Source organism: Lycorma delicatula, chromosome 6 (genome assembly GCF_047948215.1).
Source record: "Lycorma delicatula isolate Av1 chromosome 6, ASM4794821v1, whole genome shotgun sequence".
NCBI classification, from domain to species: domain Eukaryota; kingdom Metazoa; phylum Arthropoda; class Insecta; order Hemiptera; family Fulgoridae; genus Lycorma; species Lycorma delicatula.
Genome location: NC_134460.1, coordinates 2,024,116 through 2,044,299, shown reverse-complemented (window position 1 = coordinate 2,044,299; position 20,184 = coordinate 2,024,116). Strand labels below are relative to the sequence as shown.

The following is a 20,184-nucleotide window of genomic DNA, read 5'->3' as shown; positions in this document are numbered from 1 at the left end:
TCATATAATGTTAAATTTTATATATATATATATATATATGTACACAATGAAATATACACAAATTTTTATGAATTTTGTTACAGCAATGAAACTTAATAACTTATTGTAAACATTTCTTGGCTTACAATATTTCAAGAATATTTTAAGTATTTATCAGTTAACTGGTACATCATTTGATTTTTTTTCATCATTGAAATAAAATTGAAATGCAACATGTACTTATAATTTAACTCTATTATTTTTTTTTGTAGACGACAATTATTCTTTTATAATGTAAAGAATAGCCATGAAAAGCATTGTTGATCTTGTTTGATTTCATCGTGTAAAATAAATGAAATAAGAATCAAATTATTGTCGTGATAGTCATCTTTTCACTTAGATACCTCCAAACTTTTAATTATAATAAAAATTAATTTTATATATGTTTACAGATAGAGAATGGGTTTTGATAGATGAAACAAAGCAATATTTTCATTTAACGTATTATTTTAATAGAAGATATACTGTGTGAAAATTTAGAAGTGGTTTCACAAGTTTTTTTCTTTTCTGACATGGAAATTCTGTTTAGTCCTTTATTGTTTCTCTTGCTTTGGCGATGAATCTCTTGCCTGACAGCAGTTTGAAAATTGAATGAAACCATGCTCGCACCTCATTGTCATAACTTGTTGTAGAATATACTTGCAAAGTAGATGGTACGTAAATAAATATTTCATGAATTTTAAATACCAGAGCGATCAAAGCAAGTGGAAACCTATATAAAATTGTAAAAAATAATAAGAAAATAAATGATGCATTTCATTCTATAAAAATATTAAGTATGATTTTAAAAAAAATAATATAAAACTAGTAAAAGGATCAGGTGGTATACCGATATCTTGTATCGATTTTTGTTACCATTCAACATTATTCTTAGCTGAAAATTTTAGCTCGGCCAAGTAGATTCATATAACACACATTCCTGGATGCGATATAGATTTGTTACCATCTACATCAGTGAACCTTAATTCAGAATAATGTTTTTGCATTTATTCTTGGTAAAGCGCTCTGATCTTGTACGAGAGGAATCCTTGCTGCCTTAAAAGGGGCTTAGAATTTTTTTGAGCGAGTTGTCTTGTTTAGCAATATTCTGTGGATTATTCCTTTCTAACCTTCTAACTTCCACTTTTTTCCTTTATTTTCTTCTACCTTGATCTATTAAAAGGGTGTTTTTCAATGATTTCTCAATGGATATCTACCCGATGCGGGGTCTGTAAAAAATTCAGTGTTCTTTGTATCTATCTAGTCTGGAGGAAGGTATAGCTTTTCTTGTGTACCTACCTAGCTAGCGATTCTATTTCTGTAAAAAATGTCTATATAAATACTTCTACCTTGGGTTAAATATTTAAGGAGTAAAAATGGACCACCTAATCATTCCTAATAAATATTTTTGTTAGAAAAAGTTCAGTGCTATCATACATGAAATGAATTTAATAATTAAAACAAAGCTATATTAATTTCACAACCGCTAATTGAATTTGTCTTATTTTCTTTGTGGTACATAAACATAGTTTTCATCTTTTCTGTTGCCTAAAAACACCAACTATGTCTCTGAAGGACTTCCTGTTATTTATCATGCATTAGCTTGTCGTTTCCTGTTGAACCGTTCAGTTACTGAGCACGATATAAAAATAACATGAGGCACCCAGATTTTATCTTGATCCCTGAGTGTGCAATCAAAATTAACAGGCAGTTTTTATCGATTCATAAATAAGTGTTTCTTTGAGATTTATGCGTACATTTACCTCTAATGTAACAATAACTGTCTGGATGATTTGAGTATCCACAAACTTTTACAGAGGCCATGTAGCAAATAAAAATGAGAAAAAAATCTCTTCAGTATTATAAAGAATTTATGAAAATATAGCAAAACACTAACAACTGTGTAAACACAACACACAGTATAGACAATTGAAGCTAGACTGAATAAAATTTTAAGCTCTGTAATGGCAACAACAGATGTCTGTATGATATCATACATCTCTACTTTCATGATACAATGTACACATACTTTATTTATTTTTTCTTTATTAAGCATGTGTGCATGCTGTTTAACTGATTAAAAGTAAAAATACAGAAACTATTCTGAATTGTAATGATTAGTTGATCAAAATGAATTTATTACCAAAAAAACATTACAAATTTATGATTTACGCAAAACCTTAACATAGTAACACAATTTCAATGGCATATTGGAGATCACAGCATCCAAATTACAGTAAGGAAAGTTGTGTAACATGTTAGATAGAAATTTTGCATAGACAGTGTTATTTCAACATCTGACAATATGTTTAAATTGAAACAATGTTTTATTTAAATTTAATAAAACATTTAATTATTTAAAACAAATAATTTTAATTAACTATTTTACATCTGCAATGATATTAGATTATAAGAATTAATTACATTTTTAGTAAGTAGAAGCAAAGTATATAATGCCCTAACACCAATCAGCTATGCATAATCTAATTGTTCAAAAACATGTTCATTCACTTCATTCGATTTAATGCTGGTAAAAGAGTACTCGATGAAACACATGATGTTACTGTTCCCAACTGTGAGGTACATTTCACGAATCATTTTCTGTGGCCAAGCAGAAGTTGTAACTTCGGTTATTGAATTAAATAATCTGTCATAATCACAATGTAGTGATGAATATAAAGCGCAAAAGAGATAAGAGGTACAATTGCTTTCTATTTCATTAAGAATAATGATTTTACATATGCGACCAGTTCCAGTGGTGAATGGAGTGAAAGGGCTGCTTGTAGAGCTGAAAGATTTCCTGCGTTTTAGTGGGCTTGGCCTACTCTGTGTAGAAGATGACAGGCAATTGTTTCAGCCCTCACTTTCCTTACTAAGCCCGGCATGAAATGCTGTTTTCTTGAGAATGCCAATGCCATTTTGTGGGACATGCATCTTGTATCTTGTCGCATTAAATCTTTTGTTCATAGCAAATGACATATATATATATATATATATATATGATTATAATTATTTTATTGATTTATTTTTTCTAAGTACAATTTCTTCCTAAGTAACTAGAAATAAAAAAAAATTATCATAACAGCTGCGGTTCCTCTATCATGTTTTAAAATAAATATCTAAATATCAATCAGGTTTAAGGTAATTCTTGATTACAAATCATTGTTCAGCTGTTCTTCTGCAATGTTAGGACAAATTAATAAAAACTGCCAAGTTTTACTTTAGTAAAAAAATAAAACTATCGTGAAAAGTCAATTCTCCGAAACGTACAGACAAATATGGAATGTACATGAATTTTGGTAAGAAAAAAAAACAATGTCTAAATCTAAATATTTTATAATTTAGATCACTATATGTTATAAACATATCTGCACTACACTTTCCCCTAAAAATGCTCCACTCTCTGGCACTTTATCTTAATAAAGAGATGGTATTCAAGCAGTGTCTAAACAGGAGTAACAATAAAAATCTCCAACTTGAACCGACAACTAAAGCCTTTGAGTGGCATTTAGCGTAAGGTTACTCATTTTAATTCAGAAGAATAAACGCTATTGAGAGCAGTCTGCACGGTTTGATTTGTCCAAACTCCTTCAATTCATAATAAGATTCTGATATCGCTGCAGTCTCAAGTTCCATGAATTCTGCTAGTAGACTCTTTTGTTCTCAAAATATTGTGACAATCATTTTTCAGTTCAATAATATCATTTGAATCTGTTTAGCTTGCTTCTCTTTGATTTTCTGTCATCATGACTACATCACTCATAATATTAGTATAAACATGAGATTATAATCTACAGATTTTAGTTTCACTGTTTGCTTGCTCACAAAAAATGAATTGCAAAACGGTTCTCACAGTTGGAAACAGCAATATCATCGTCTTTCATCAATTGCTCCTTTACCAACACTAAACAGAATGAAGAAGTGGTTGAACAAGTGATTACATAAAAAATTCCTGATCTGTGACTTCTGTGTTATACAAGTCATGCAAGATACAAGTGATACCATATAAAGTTGATTTCTTTACATTTATTAAGACACAATATAACCATTCAATGTGAATTAGAGTAAAAGGACCAATTTCAGGGCTGAATATCAACTATAGTTTAGTTTGCTTTGTGCTGATATGCAATAATTTTGAGGCAAAGGCATCAGAAAAACAATTAAAATATTCATTTTCCTCAGCAAGCCTAACTCGTGATATTGAGTTTTTATTAAGACTGGCTCTGCATTTTTTTTGTTTTGGGAATAGATATGTGTCATGTCAGGTTATCTGTTGAATTGTGACACCTTCAGAGACATATAAATATTAATTATTATTATTATTGTGAATTAGACTTCTTGAGTCGATTGGAACCCCTTTTCCTCATATAGATTCCATGAATATCAATTACATTTTTGAACTTTGTCTTTGATAAAATTCTGGATTTATCTCTTGAACTGAGGCAATAGCTACTTTCTTAATGTTCCCTTAACAGAGTGATATCTGTCTGCTTATGAAACATATTTCCCAGGAAAATTATTATATTAAAAGCACAACATACTAGGCTTTGATATCTTGATGAATTAATTTACATTTCTTATAATTTAATTCACCGAATTTCTTCATAACATAAAGCATAAAGATAATTTTATAATTTATTTATGGACTGTATTCACAATTATATGTGAACTTATCATTAAACAAATAATTATACTAATACACTTAATTATACTAATAACTTGTAGACTTGTTTGTTATTTATTTGTCATAATTTAATAATAGCTAAACCGGTAATTTTTCTTTTTCAGCAATGTCAGAAGGAGTACTGACATGGAGGACTTTTATCCCAGAATTTAATCAGAAATAGAATCTTCATTTTCATTAAATTAGATTGGAGAGGAAACTGTAAATCGGTGAGTTTTTAATTTAATTATTATAATATATAAAATGTGCAACACAATAAGTAAAAACCATTAAAAAATTAATGTAGAAAAGTGGTAACATCAACATACATTTAAGTGTCCAGCAGCTGTTACAGAAGGGAAGACAGTTGTAACAAAAGATTAGAAGGGCTCTAAGAAAAAAAATTCCATTGGTTTTTTAAGTTCAGAGAAGATACTTAAAAGGATTACGAAAACCTGGGATTAACTCATCGCTTCTTGATTCTACAAATTTTTATTTATTTTATTATATTTGAAGGCTTAGCTCTGTATCATAGTTTATAAATGTAATTAAATTACATTATATCAAAAATTATTTGTCTTGAAGATCAATACAATATTAGTAATGAAGCGATTAATTTGGATAACATCGAAAGTTCCAAGTTAACTTCAAGTCTTTTAGATTACTTCATATAAGAAATGCAGCATATCCTGGTGGGTTTCAATGTAAAATAATTTTTAGAAAAACAAAAATGGGACAGATAATATAGATGGTAATATACATAGAACTTTTTATGGTAATAAATGAACTTTTATTCTGTTTTTCATATACTGAATCTGTTTTTAAAGTATGTTCTGCATTACCTATACAAATGCTACTTGATGAGAGTAAGATGTGTATATTACGTACTTAAAATATCATACTCAAATGCGTGATAACTAAAAGAAAGTGTATACTTATATTGCTATGTTTATTCTTGATAAATATTACTGTGCAGTGTACTGATGGGGCAGCGTAACAGCAAGTGCAGCATTATATTTATAAGGTAATCTAATTTTTATATTTCCATTAGCAGACAAGTCTTAAGAAACATAGCCATTTCCTGATTTTTGGAAAATATTTTAAATTCTTTAAGACAAAAAAAAATATTAAGAACAAGAAAAGATATTAAAATATTAAGAACAGACAATAAAAGAAATATTGGAAAACATTTATTTATACCGATAAAACAACTTAGAAGCTGTGGTATCAGTATCTGAAAAGAAACTTCCTTTTCAAGTCGTACCTCACAAATTGTACACAAGTAGTAGAAATTTTATCATTTACCAAGAATACACATGTAAATTTAGGTCCTCTCTTCAAGATGTAGAGTGTGGAGCGCCTCAGGGAAAATTTTTTGCTTTGTTTATTGTTTATTAATGATCTGCCGCAAATTCTTGAGCCATTCATTACAACTCTTTTAACAGATGACACAGCTGCTATCTATTTCTAAAAATAATTAATAAAATTTAATTGAATTTTTCACAATTGCAGCTTTAAAAAATTTTCACTGGATGGATTATAACAATGTAACTTAAAATATGGATAAAACGGTCACATTGTGCTTCTTGGTTAAACATAACATTGCAGATTGTGTGGCCAGAATTCCCATTATATATATAGTAATTTTGTTGTCCACAAGGCAAAACCTTTGGGTTTTTTATTTGATAAATTCTTGTAGGATGATAAATCTGATTTTGTTTACCAAAATGGAGTGAACAGTTTTACTCTGAAGGATCTTTATAAAACGCTAAGCTTGTACTCATTATCGATTACTTTTATGCCTAAATATTTTCTTGTATAATGTGTAAAGTCAAATTTGTGGGCTTTTTAAAAACATAACCTTTTAGAATAAAAAAAGTGCTTTCAGATCATTATTGAGGCATACTCATCATACCCATCAGCTTATTTTACAATTAAAATATTTAGTTTTACAGAAACAATATTGTTCTGTTGATGAATTAAAAAAAAGACAATTACATGATTTATCTGCGTCCACTTCTACATGTACAAATATTAGTATATGCTCAAAATGATTTTCAGTAGCGATTTCTTTACTGTTAACATTTTGTAGTAATATTTTATAATCAATTTATTTACCTTAATGTCATTTCATGTATATGATTAAACAATTAATATGAACTTTAAACACATCTATTTCGTTTTTAAAATTTTATAATTTCTTCTGATTGGAATAAAACATTTATTTATAAAGCAGCAAGTTAGGTTAAATAATTTGTTATAAAAATCAACCTTACCAACTGTTTATATTATATCCCTAGCGTTTTGGGTCATTTGACCATCATCAGGAGATAGATTTTTTGTAATTAAAACTTTAAAATTAAAAACGTAAACAAAAAATAACAAAATATTATGAACAAAACAAGCCGTCAATGTAACTAGATAATCAAGTTAGGCAACTTGATAATTATTAAATAGAAAATCATCTTCAAATTTTATATGTCCCTTTATTAATTTATTGTTGTAAAAATATACATAATTTTTTTGAGATTGCTGGTTTTATAAAAATTGTTGGAAAATCTGATATATAAATAAAATTATCCGGGCTGTAAAAATCATGTTGTTTATTGCTGTAAAAATCAATAATGTTTATTTTATAAAATGTGTTAGCGTAATTGGATTTTTCGAAACAGCCTTTCTTTATACTATTAATATGTTGTTTAGCTGTAATAGAAAAAGAAGGGTTGGTCATAACAATATATTGTTGACGGTCGTTTTCACGGTTTAAACTATACCAATCTTGTCTATCTAAGATATTTATTTCATTATTTTAGTAGAATCGCTATTGTGTATAAAATTTATGTTTTAAAAAGTAAACTTAAAAAGTGATAGAACTTTTAATATATCTTTATATAAATATTTTTTTTCTTTAAATTGAGATTATACCAACCGGATTTGAAGTGGTGAACGTGTCTTTGCAAATCAGCTGATTTCGTAGTCGGGAGTTACAACTTTCAAATCGTAGTAATATTATTTGTATACCCACCGGGTTGGTCTAGTGGTGAACGCGTCTTCCCAAATCAGGTGATTTGGAAGTCGAGAGTTACAGCGTTCAAGTCCTAGTAAAGCCAGTTATTTTTATACGGATTTGAATACTAGATCGTGGATACCGGTGGTAGGGTTTCAATTAACCACACGACTCGGGAACGTTCGAACTGAGAATGTACAAGACTACACTCGTACATATCATCCTCTGAAGAATTATCTAAACGGTAGTTAGCGGAGGCTAAACAGGAAAAAGAAAAAGTAATATGATTTGTAATACTCAGTATTACTCATTATTTCAGAAGTAATACCCTCAGTGATTAACGGAGACTGCAGAAAAAAAATTAGAAATTGAGATCACGTTATACAGATTGTGTATATCGTAAGTTTTTTCCTTGATTTTCATAACCTATTCTGCTTGTGAAATTAAAAAATTTATTAAACAAGGCTAAAATGTTTCATTTGTAAATAACGGTTAATGAAAGATTTCGCTCGGGTTTCAGCAATCCTGGTGAAAGAGGTCGTACTGAGCATTTATAAGCTAATAATTAAGGGGCAGAATTAGTGATTTCAATGTATTTTTTACCTTAAAAATAGAATAAAATAGCTACCAAAACAGTATCTGCAATAGGTTTTAAGAAATCTGGGATGAAAATCAATAATTTAGAGTAAAAAACCCGTTATTATGTTTGATCTACAATAACTTTGTTAAATGGGTAATAAACATGTAAAACCTTCATATAAAACTAAATGAGAATGTAATTCTGAACATAATGGTGCAAGATAAGTCAAATAAAACAAAGAAAGTTTAGAAAAATTAGAATTCAATTTTGAAACAATACAGTAAGTTGTACCTACCAGTTTATAACAAATATTCATAACCAAGCCCACCAGTTTCAAAACCTCCCTTCTGTACTGCTTTTGTAGCTCTTTATAGTACTTCAGGGCTATCCATAAGTTTCTCAGCAGCATCCATAATGTAAACAATTAATTCCTCACGAGAATATATTTTTGTTTTATATATGATATTTCTCATCTGTCCATAGATGCAAAAATCTAAAGGTGTTATAACAAATGTTCTTGGTGCCCAGAAATGTGGACCTACACGACTGATCCATTTCTCAGTAAAATGATTGATACATTATCCTTTAGGTTTATTTATTTTATCTTTTTTTTTAATGCAAGTATTTGAATGACTATTTATATATCTTTGCAGATTTCATCAAGACAAGAGGGAGTACAACACTTATAATTTAAGATCTGATCATATGATCATCGGGTTCAAGAATTAAAGAGCCAAATCTTCCAATAACATCCATTTAATTATTTCATATGGCAGTCATAAACTTCATGATGATAAACTTTATAACTAAATTTTATGATGGCTGTATCATTATATTGATTGATATTACTGTGAAGTCAAGTAACAAACTTTTAAAAAATAAAAGCGTCAAGTACCATAAAACAATAAAAGTAAATGAATTACAGTCAAACTAAAAGAGAATGATGTGAAGTTAAAGCAAAATTAAGTAGGAACAAGTTTACAAGTTATTACAAAAGTAGATTCTATGGAAAGCCAAACGAATAAATTTAAAAAATAGAAATAATAAGCCTCCTCTATGAATCATGAGACCTTGCCGTTGGTGAGGGGGCTTGAGTGCTCAGGGATGCAGAGTAGCTGGACCTAAGGTGCAACCATATCGGAGAGGTATCTGTTGAGAGCCAGACTAAGGAATGATTCCTGAAAGAGGGCAGCAGCTTTTTCAGTAGTTGTTAGGGGCGTGAGTCAGAATGACTTAAACGGCCATATCAACATCACTCAGTCCTCTGGGTACTGCGCAGCTGAAAGCAATGGAAAACTACAGCTGTTTTTATTTCCAAGAAAATGTGGCTCTCTGCATTTTCATATAGCAATGATGGAGGCGCCTTCCTTGGTAAAATATTCCGGAGGTAAAATAGTCCCCCGTTCGGATCTCCGGGTGGGGACTACTAAGGAAGGGGTCACCAGAAAATTAAAAAATAACATTATAGGAGTCGGAGCGTGGAATGTTAGAAGTTTAAAAAAGGTTGGTAGGCTAGAAAATTTACAAAGGGAAATGGATAGGATAAATGTGGATGTAGTAGGAATTAGTGAGGTTCGGTGGGAAGAGGAAGGCGACTTTTGGTAGGGTAATTTTAGAATAATTAACTCAGCTTCAAATAATGGGCAGGCAGGAGTAGGTTTCATAATGAACAAGAAGATAGGGAAGAGAGTAGAGTATTTCAAAACGCATAGCGATAGAATCATTGTAATAAGGATTAAAATCAAAAAATCAAAACCTAAACCGACAATGATTGTTAACATCTATATGCCTACAAGCGCCCATGATGATGATGATGATGATGAGGTAGAGTGTGTATACGAAGAGATTGATGAAGCAATTAAACACGTAAAAGGAGATGAAAATTTAATAATAGTTGGAGATTGGAATGCAAGCATTGGAAAAGGCAAGGAAGGAAATATAGTGGGTAAATACGGGCTGGGCAAAAGGAATGAAAGAGGGGACAGACTTATAGAGTTTTGCACGAAGTATAATTTAGTAATTGCCAACACCCAATTTAAAAATCATAATAGAAGAATATACACTTGGAAAAAGCCAGGTGATACTGCAAGGTACCAGATAGATTATATCATGGTTAAGCAAAGATTTAGAAATCAACTCGTTGACTGCAAAACTTACCCTGGAGCAGACATTGATAGCGACCATAATTTGATGATAATGAAATGTAGATTGGTGTTTAAAAACCTGAAGAAAAGGTGTCAGATGAATCGGTGGAATTTAGAGAAGCTTGAGGAAGAGGAGGTAAGGAAGATTTTTGAGGAGGACATCGCAAGAGGTCTGAGTAAAAAAGATAAGGTAGAAAATGTAGAAGAAGAATGGGAGAATGTTAAAAAGGAAATTCTTAAATCAGCAGAAGCAAACTTAGGCGGAATAAAGAGAACTGGTAGAAAACCTTGGGTTTCAGACGATATATTGCAGCTGATGGATGAACGTAGAAAATATAAGAATGCTAGTGATGAAGAAAGTAAAAGGAACTATCAGCAATTAAGTAATGCTATAAACAGGAAGTGCAAACTGGCGAAAGAAGAGTGGATTAAAGAAAAGTGTTCAGAAGTGGAAAGAGAAATGAACATTGGTAAAATAGACGGAGCATACAGGAAAGTTAAGGAAAATTTTAGGGTACATAAATTAAAATCTAATAATGTGTTAAACAAAGATGGTACACCAATATATAATACGAAAGGTAAAGTCGATAGATGGGTGGAATATATTGAAGTTATACGGAGAAAATGAATTAGAAAATGGTGTTATAGAGAAAGAAGAGGAAGTTGAGGAGGATGAAATGGGAGAAACAATACTGAGATCTGAATTTAAGAAAGCATTAAAAGATTTAAATGGCAGAAAGGCTCCTGGAATAGACTGAATACCTGTAGAATTACTGCGCAGTGCAGGTGAGGAAGCGATTGATAGATTATACAAACTGGTGTGTAATATTTATGAAAAAGGGGAATTTCCGTCAGACTTCAAAAAAAGTGTTATAGTCATGATACCAAAAAAGCAGGGCAGATAAATGTGAAGAATACAGAACAATTAGTTTAACTAGTCGTGCATCAAAAATCTTAACTAGAATTCTATACAAAAGAATTGAGAGGAGAGTGGAAGAAGTGTTAGGAGAAGACTTCAGGAAGGTTTTTTTGTTTTAGGTTTCAGGAAAAGTATAGGGACAAGGGAAGCAATTTTAGGCTTCAGATTAATAGTAGAAGGAAGATTAAAGAAAAACAAACCAACATACTTGGCGTTTATAGACCTAGAAAAGGCATTCGATAACATAGACTGGAATAAAATGTTCAGCATTTTAAAAAAATTAGGGTTCAAATACAGAGATAGAAGAACAATTGCTAACATGTACAGGAACCAAACAGCAACAGTAATAATTGAAGAACATAAGAAAGAAGCCGTAATAAGAAAGGGAGTCTGACAAGGATGTTCCCTATACCTGTTACTTTTTAATCTTTACACAGAACTAGCAGTTAATGATGTTGAACAATAATTTTGATCCGGAGTAACAGTACAAGGTGAAAAAATAAAGATGCTACAATTTGCTGATGATATAGTAATTCTAGCTGAGAGTAAAAAGGTTTTGTAGGAACAATGAACGGCTGAAGTCCTACGCAAGAACTACCACATGAAAATAAACAAGAACAAAATGAAAGTAATGAAATGTAGTACAAATAATGAAGATGGACCATTAAATGTAAAAATATGAAGAGAAAAGGTTATGGAGGTAGAAGAATTTTGTTATTTGGGAAGTAGAATTACTAAAGGTGGACGTAGCAGGAGCAAAATAAAATATCATATAGCACATATGAAACAAGCCTTCAGTCAGAAATATAATTTGTTTACATCAAAAATTAATGTAAATGTCAAAAAAACATTTTTGAATGTTTATGTTTGGAGTGTAGCTTTGTATTGAAGTGAAACTTGGACGATCGGAGTATGTGAGAAGAAAAGATTAGAAGCTTTTGAAATGCGGTGCTATAGGAGAATGTTAAAAATCAGACGGGTGGATAAAGTGACAAATGAAGAGGTATTGCGGCAAATAGATGAAGAAAGAAGCGTTTGGAAAAATATAGTTAAAAGAAGAGACAGACTTATAGGCCACATACTAAGGCATCCTGGAATAGTCACTTTAATATTGGAAGGACAAGTAGAAGGAAAAAATTGTGTAGGCAGGCCACGTTTGGAATATGTAAAACATACTAAGGCATCCTGGAATAGTCGCTTTAATATTGGAAGGACAAGTAGAAGGAAAAAATTGTGTAGGCAGGCCACGTTTGGAATATGTAAAACAAATTGTTAGGGATGTAGTATGTAGAGGGTATACTGAAATGAAACGACTAGCACGAGATAGGGAATCTTGGAGAGCTACATCAAACCAGTCAAATGACTGAAGACAAAAAATAAAAAAAAATAATAAAGTCAATAGTTAATATATTAGAAGGAACGTGGAAGACAAAAGATGCAGTGAATGGTATCATGTTAAATACATTCAACAGAAACCGGCTAAGGAAGATCGATTGAAAGATACTGAGGTGTAGGAATGACAATAATTAAAGGAAACTGATGTAACCAAAAGTAAGGAAAATTTTTAGAGAAAACAAAGCTGAAATGAAATAGTAAAAGTGCATACGAGCGTTTAGGGTGGAAGAAACATAGCAAATGACTATACAGAGTGTAAAGTTACAGTGCTGGTAGAGAAAATGAACAGATTTTGAAAAATCAAAATTTGATTAAGCATAGAGAGACTTGAAAAAGGAGCAAGAACTGGTACAATCACAGTAACTATGTTGTGTATGCAAAAGACACGAGACCTGTGTTGGCTGTGTAAGATGAGTCTGGTGAAATACCATCAAGAATTTCAATAAAGTGTTTTTTTCTATATAAAAGAAAAGAAACTCCTGGTTTCTTGTACAAAGAACAAGAAACTGGTTTCTTGTTCTTTGTACAAGAAACCAGGAACATCAGGATGTATAATAGTTTTAGTGATTAGATATTGTAAACACCTAATTAATATATAATTCTTATCTGTATTTCTGTTATTTTAACTCTTCTATCTGCTTGAATTTTTATACAGCTTCATTCCTGATGACCTAATATAATCGTATGGAAAATCATTAGGAAATTATTTAAATATAAAATTATTAGTAAATAATTATAAAATGAATACAGAAAATCATTGTTAAAAGTAAAATGAAAAACATAATAATATATGATTTTGAATCATGTTTTGTTTTATTAGTAAATGTATTGTAATATTTTTAATTTCTATTTGGAAATATTGTGGAGAAATTATTCATTAAGATTATAATACTTAGTTTTATATTATGTGAAATTAATTTTTCTTTCGCCATTGAAAGTAATATTGTTAATTATTATTAAAAGTACAATATTTTTTTATATTTATTTGATTAATTTCTTTTGGATTTTGTTGTATGTTAAATTTATATTAAGAAATATTTTATTACTGAAAAACATTTATTAACTTTTATACTCTTTATTTATGTAAATATAAAGTGTTAATTACAAATATTTTGAAGAAAAACTTTCACGTTGCCCAACAAATATATTTTAAGGTACTCAAACTTAATTTCTTGTATATTAAAACAAGGGTTTGTTCTTATTTGTATTTATAATCAAATGTGTAAAGACAATTGTGAATGTTTGATAGTCACTAATGTAGGGCTCCTTCCTGACAAGAATATGTTAAAAAAATATGAGATTTTTCTTTGTTAATTGATTTTATTTCAGAACATAATATAATTGGAAGAACTTAAATTATTTATGATTGTAACTTTTTTTTTTTGTACAATTATGTTTTAAAATATTTTTGATGTTCTGACCTAGGTTTTACCATGGTTTCGCTTGGTTGTAAGGCAAATGCCAGAACAATTCATTTTGCTTCCATGGTTTGTGCTTAAATTTTTTTGCAAGTGCATATTATAATTTAATCATTATAATAAAACAATATTTGTTTTGTTATAACACAAATTTGTTCAAAAATATTTAATAATAATAATGAACATGTTATAAAACCATACAGGTAATTATTATTTAAGTCTATTTGTTTAACTTCACCTTGTATACCTTTATTTATTTACAGTTTTTCTATTTGAGTAGGTACTCAAAATATAATATAGCGCAAATAATTATACTTATCTCCATTGCCTATTACATCTAAAAGTAAATGAGGGACAGAGCTTTCATCATTTCAACACTGTTGTGAGAACACCAAACAACTTTGTTCGACGTTGCCATGGCATGTATAGTACAGTAGCACCACATGAAACATTAATGACTGTTGTTTACTTAAAATGTTACCGATAATTATCAATTTTCTAATCTTTTATCAATAATTACTGTTTACAGTAAGAAAACCAGGTTCATATACTATTCCTATAGTTTAATCTTTACAGGTCCTAACGTGTTTTATTCCATAATATTAAAAAATTGATTGCGATTAATAAATGCATTTAAACCAAACCGAAATGAAAGAAAAATTTTCATTTTGTAAGCTACTTTAATTAAAATGAAAATATTACAAAGGTAAATTTAATGCAAGTGAATTTATAATGTAGATGTTTGTCACCAGAAGCATGCTGTATAAATTATGTTTTAAAATATTCACAACATTAATACTTAAATCGCTAGAAAAGAAATTTTTTAACAACCCACTTGTGTAATTTTGATCACAACTTCTCCAGCAAAAATTATGAAAATGCATATTACAGCTAATAACTGATTTAGATTGTATATTAACCCTACAATGCATGAATTTTCAAATTAAAAAATGTGTAATTTATCAGAAAAATAGTTAAAAAAATTAAAAATTGTATTTTTAGATTATTTAGAAATTTTTTTTATATGGCTGACAAACGACTACTTTATGTATTTTGAACCATCTATTAGGTTCTAAATTATTTCTATGTTGTTTATACTGCTAAATTTTATTATAAAAATATTTTCTAATGCTAAATTTTATTATAAAAATATTTTCTAATGCTAAATCATATAAAAAACTATCATTTTCAACAATGTAATTAAAAATATGCAATTTTAATAAATTTGAAAAAATAAAAAACTAAATATAAATATACAAATAAAAATCTTAGATATTTTAAAAAGATGAATCTCAAATTATTTTTATTTTTAATTATATTTTAGTTATTAACAGATTTTCGATGCCTATAATCAGACTTTAAGAAAAAACACTTTTTTAAAAATTAATACTCTATTTTTGATAAGCCACAAGCTAATTTTTTAAAATGATTTATATTGACAATTTTTAACATTATAATACTATCCTTTAGCCAACACAATAATTATTCTCTAATCACTTTACATTATCTTCACAAATAAACAGTCTAATTATTGTTGTTCATCAGTACAACATTTCATAAAACATTATTTTTGTTATTGAAACACAAATAAAGTAAACACTGTGCACTTTACTCTTGTAAATCCTTTACAATTTGGAATTTTACATTTTAATTTTTTTATACGTACAGGCCCCAGTGTTCATATTTATCCAAATGAACATCAGCTGGAGTATCAGTTGACGATTTTAATTTTTTCTTTGCTGGAACTAGTATGACCTCTAGTCGATGTTGTATTTATACCAATTTTACATAATAATTAAGCTATCTCCAGTCTGAAAACAAATGATGACAGGGTTTTTTGTTTACTACTGGTAGCTGTATTTTCTAAAACTCTCCTGTATAACAAAATATTTACAACAGTTTTATCGATTGTATGATAGAACAAACTATAGTACCATTTTCTTGTTCTCTTCACAATTCATCCTCAACCATTTGAACTATTCATTAAGTCCACTCCACCCACGTGTTTGTCGCGATCATGTTTGGACAAGGTACCTATTCATGGGACTTGTTTTTCTATTATAATGCACAATATTCTTCACAGGTTGGGTTCCAACAAATGATTAAAACATTGTGAAAACTTTGTTATCTTTCCAATCAAAATTGGAGACTTTAGTTCCAACAAATTCAACAATAGTTTCCCTTGGCTGTTTTTTCAGCTCTTCATCTGAAAGAAGAATGCAGTTAGTTATCAGGTTACGATGCGCCGTGCCCAAGGACAGAATATTCCAAAATTTTTTAATTGAATTGTAGGGATTCTAAATAAAACATGATTATAAATTGAATTTTTTACTCTTAAAAAGTAGAATTTCTGAAAAATATAAAATATTTTGATGATATGAAATAATAAATTTTAATTAATTGTAGGCTTCAATTGGAGAAGTCTCTTTACGTGTTTGACATGTATGAAATTTTCAAAAATGTTGGGTGATAGAAGGAGTCTTGAGTTCTTATTCGTTTTCAGCATCAGAAAACAGATGAAAAAAGTATTGCATTTTAGGAAACTAAAATTATGTTTATCAGGGTATTTAATATTAATATGTATACTCATATTTAAATGATTACTATTTATTCTAATATGATAATGTGCTATTCACTAATGAGTGGTAAATATTTTTTTGGGTATATATATATGATTTATTTGTTTATTAATGAACAAATTATTTATGAATGTATGCCTTTTTTAGAATTATTTTAACAGGCCTACCAATATTGAAATGAATCTTAAAATATCATTTAGCAATTTAACAAAATATTTTTATGAAACACAGATTCAGAATTCACTGTTGCAACTAAAAATGATGAAACCTCACCTCAGCTCCTAGAAATACGTCCTTGTATTACTATTATTTCTCATGTATGGGTTATATCATATAGAAAATAATTTTATCGTTACTTGTTTATTTTTAAATTTATTAATATACTTTATCGTTGCGTTTTATTAAGCAGAAAGATGAGTGCTTTTATCAGAAGAAAATTTCCAAAGTTGCTGATTTTTTCTATGGCAAAAATTGTGAGAAGTATGCTTGTGAGAGACACATCGAACCTTTTCAGAAAAAATTTGTTAAATATATTTTAGAAAATCTTCTGAATGACTAAAAATGACAAAAGAATGCAGTGATTTTTATATTTAATTCAGAACACCGCTTGTAATAGAAAGATAAATCCGAAAAAGGTTTCCTATAGAATAACTGAAAAAAATGATTGCCTTTAAATAAGTCTGAAAAATTTTAATGACAGTTTTTAAAGGGTTAATACAACATATAGGTTCTTGATAACTTTCTGGTTAAAAAGGACTTTGCAGGGATTTTCATTTATTGCCAGTTACCACGTCTTAATATATAGTAAAATCTTTTCGAAAACTAAATATACAAAATAGTATAAACCCTTAAATTTTCATTACTGTTTAACAGTGTACTTAAACAACATAAATGCCAAGCAAACTGATTATTATTTCAAATTTGTAGACTGTGTCAATTTCAGGGTCTTTTATTGTACTTATCTTTGTGTATGTGTGTGTGTGTGTGTGTGTGTGTGTGTGTGTGTGTGTGTGTGTGTTGCAAATGTATGTGGGGGAGGCGTTATTTTTAATGAGAAGATTAGTTTTATTTAATTAGAAATTAAATTATTAGATCATATTTCCCAATCTGACGTAAAAAATTACGCTCGTGGTTCGTTGCTTTATTGATTCCTTTCAATGGTTATTACTTCCTTGTACGAAGTAAGGAAACTATTGTGATCGCGAAAAATTTCGTTTTTCAGATTTCAACAGAAATATACATTTTGATCATCCCTGAATCAATTTTGACTAGTTTCTGTTCGTACGTATATACGTATCTCGCATAACTCAAAAACGATTAGGATGTTGCAATTTTTTTATTTAGGACATCTAGTGTTGCACCTCCAATTTTCATTCCAATCGACTGGACCAAAAGGTTCCAAAAAATCCCCAAATCCCAAAAATGTGGACTTTTCACTATTTCTAAATTGCAGTAATAATCTCTCATTGAGAGCTTTTCAACTATTTAAGTGGTCCTTATTTCTTATTTTCATTGCTTCCAGAGTTATAGCCAAATAAAATTTTAATTAATGAAATATTTGATCTTACAAGGGGAAATCTTTGCACTGAGAGATTTATTAGTGAATAATGATACCATAATAAAAAATATCACATTTATTTTTTTAAAAAATCATCTACTCTGTTTACTACAATTGATTTTAAAACATTACAGATATATTAATTTGATTGTTTAAGTAGTATGAAATTATATCATAGTCATTCATTTGAATTAGACAAAAACATGTGTAAAATCTACTTCTGTAATGCAACACAGTAATGATTTTCACAACATTTCATTCTGGTAGGAGAAACCAATAAATTTTTTTTTGATTGGGAAAAGGAGAAAATGTTTTAATCATTAAAAGCGATGACATTTTTGGGTTAGAATGTCCAATATGGGCTTATTTTAAGGCTGATGAATTACTTTTCATATGAATACATTTTACTTTTTTCAATATTTACCATAATAATTTCCAGCGATTGGTTTTCACAGTATCCACATCTTCAGTTGGTATTAAATTATTTTTTTTATTTTACATATTGTTGGCTGGCAGTCAAAACCTGCTAAGTATTTTCACTTGGAGAGCTAAAAGTTATCATCATAATTAATGTAGCTCTGCTGTTAACATGATACAGTATATATTCATAATTTTTCATATATTATTAAGTTCAGTGCCAGAAATTTCCATCTCAAATCAGTCAGATTATTGTAAAACTATGTGTCACAAACAACAAAATTCACATAACCCCAACAGATACAAAAATGGTTGGCAAAAGATTTTCATTAATAGAATACAACACAACATGAATAAAACAAATTAGATAAAATAATATTGCACTACCGTCAGACTGCATTCAAAATACTCAAATAAATTAAGATTAATTTTGATCACACAATGATGGAATTTTATGTTTGTACTTTTTGTTGTCTGTATCATATCATAGCACATTATCTTATTACTTATATTAAGTTTATTATAAAAAAGTTTACATATAAAAAAGTTTATTATATCGATAAAAGTATAGTTGTTAGTATTTTAATATTATATCCAACTATACCTTTATCGATATAATAAACTTTTTTCAAATAATAACTTTTAAGCTTTTAAACTTTCCTGCACTTTGATATTCTGTTGGATTTTTATTGTTATTTTTTATTGAGTTTGTTGTTCTAATGTTTATGGTTTATTGTAGTGTTTTTCTTTGATGTAACCAAATAACAGAATCAGGCATCAAATCTGATCTTAGTAACCATATGTCACAACAAATGACACAATCACCAAAGAATTAAATACGTTAATAAAAGTAGTTGAATTTGGATAGTGTGATGTTTCTCTTTCAAGAGTGCAATAAAATATACTGGTGTAATTTTGTGTTAATGGTGTATTCAAAGAAAATAGGATCAACAATTTTTGTCTGATATTGCACAGCAGATGCCCATCTTCTGGTGCAATGGTTTTTCATGATTAAGAGTTCTGAAAATTCCCATCCCTATCATAAAAAACAGTCCACGACATGAATCCCCTCATGCACAAACTGACAAAACCAATGACAATATTCTAGCTACCTTTCTTTACTGGAATCAACAAGTTGACAAATTGCTTGAATCTGATATGGTTGTATTGATATCATTTTAACTGTTTTACTGCCTGATGAACGGTTGATTTTGACCAATTAATTTCAGCTGAAACACATCTAATTGATTTTTTTGATAAAATAGCTAAATCGGTTATTGAATTCAATACTGACCTCGATTTTTTGTGTTCCTGGTTATTAATAGAATCTGGTCTCTCAATTTAACAATGACCGTAATACTGATGTCTTATTAGAAACTGGTTTTTTTTCAGTACTTATGGTAAAATATTCTTGCACTGCAATCATTGAATCCCTACTAACATATGACTTGATAAAAAAAAACAAGTTCCTTAAGTGAAAAAACCT

The 20,184-nt window shown here is 29.1% G+C and overlaps 1 pseudogene; it reads right to left on the bottom strand.

The window, feature by feature from the left end:
* Window positions 1-492: 492 nt before the first annotated feature.
* LOC142326337 (cAMP-dependent protein kinase type I regulatory subunit-like) overlaps window positions 493-20,184 on the bottom strand; it is a 57,945-nt pseudogene continuing 38,253 nt past the window's right edge.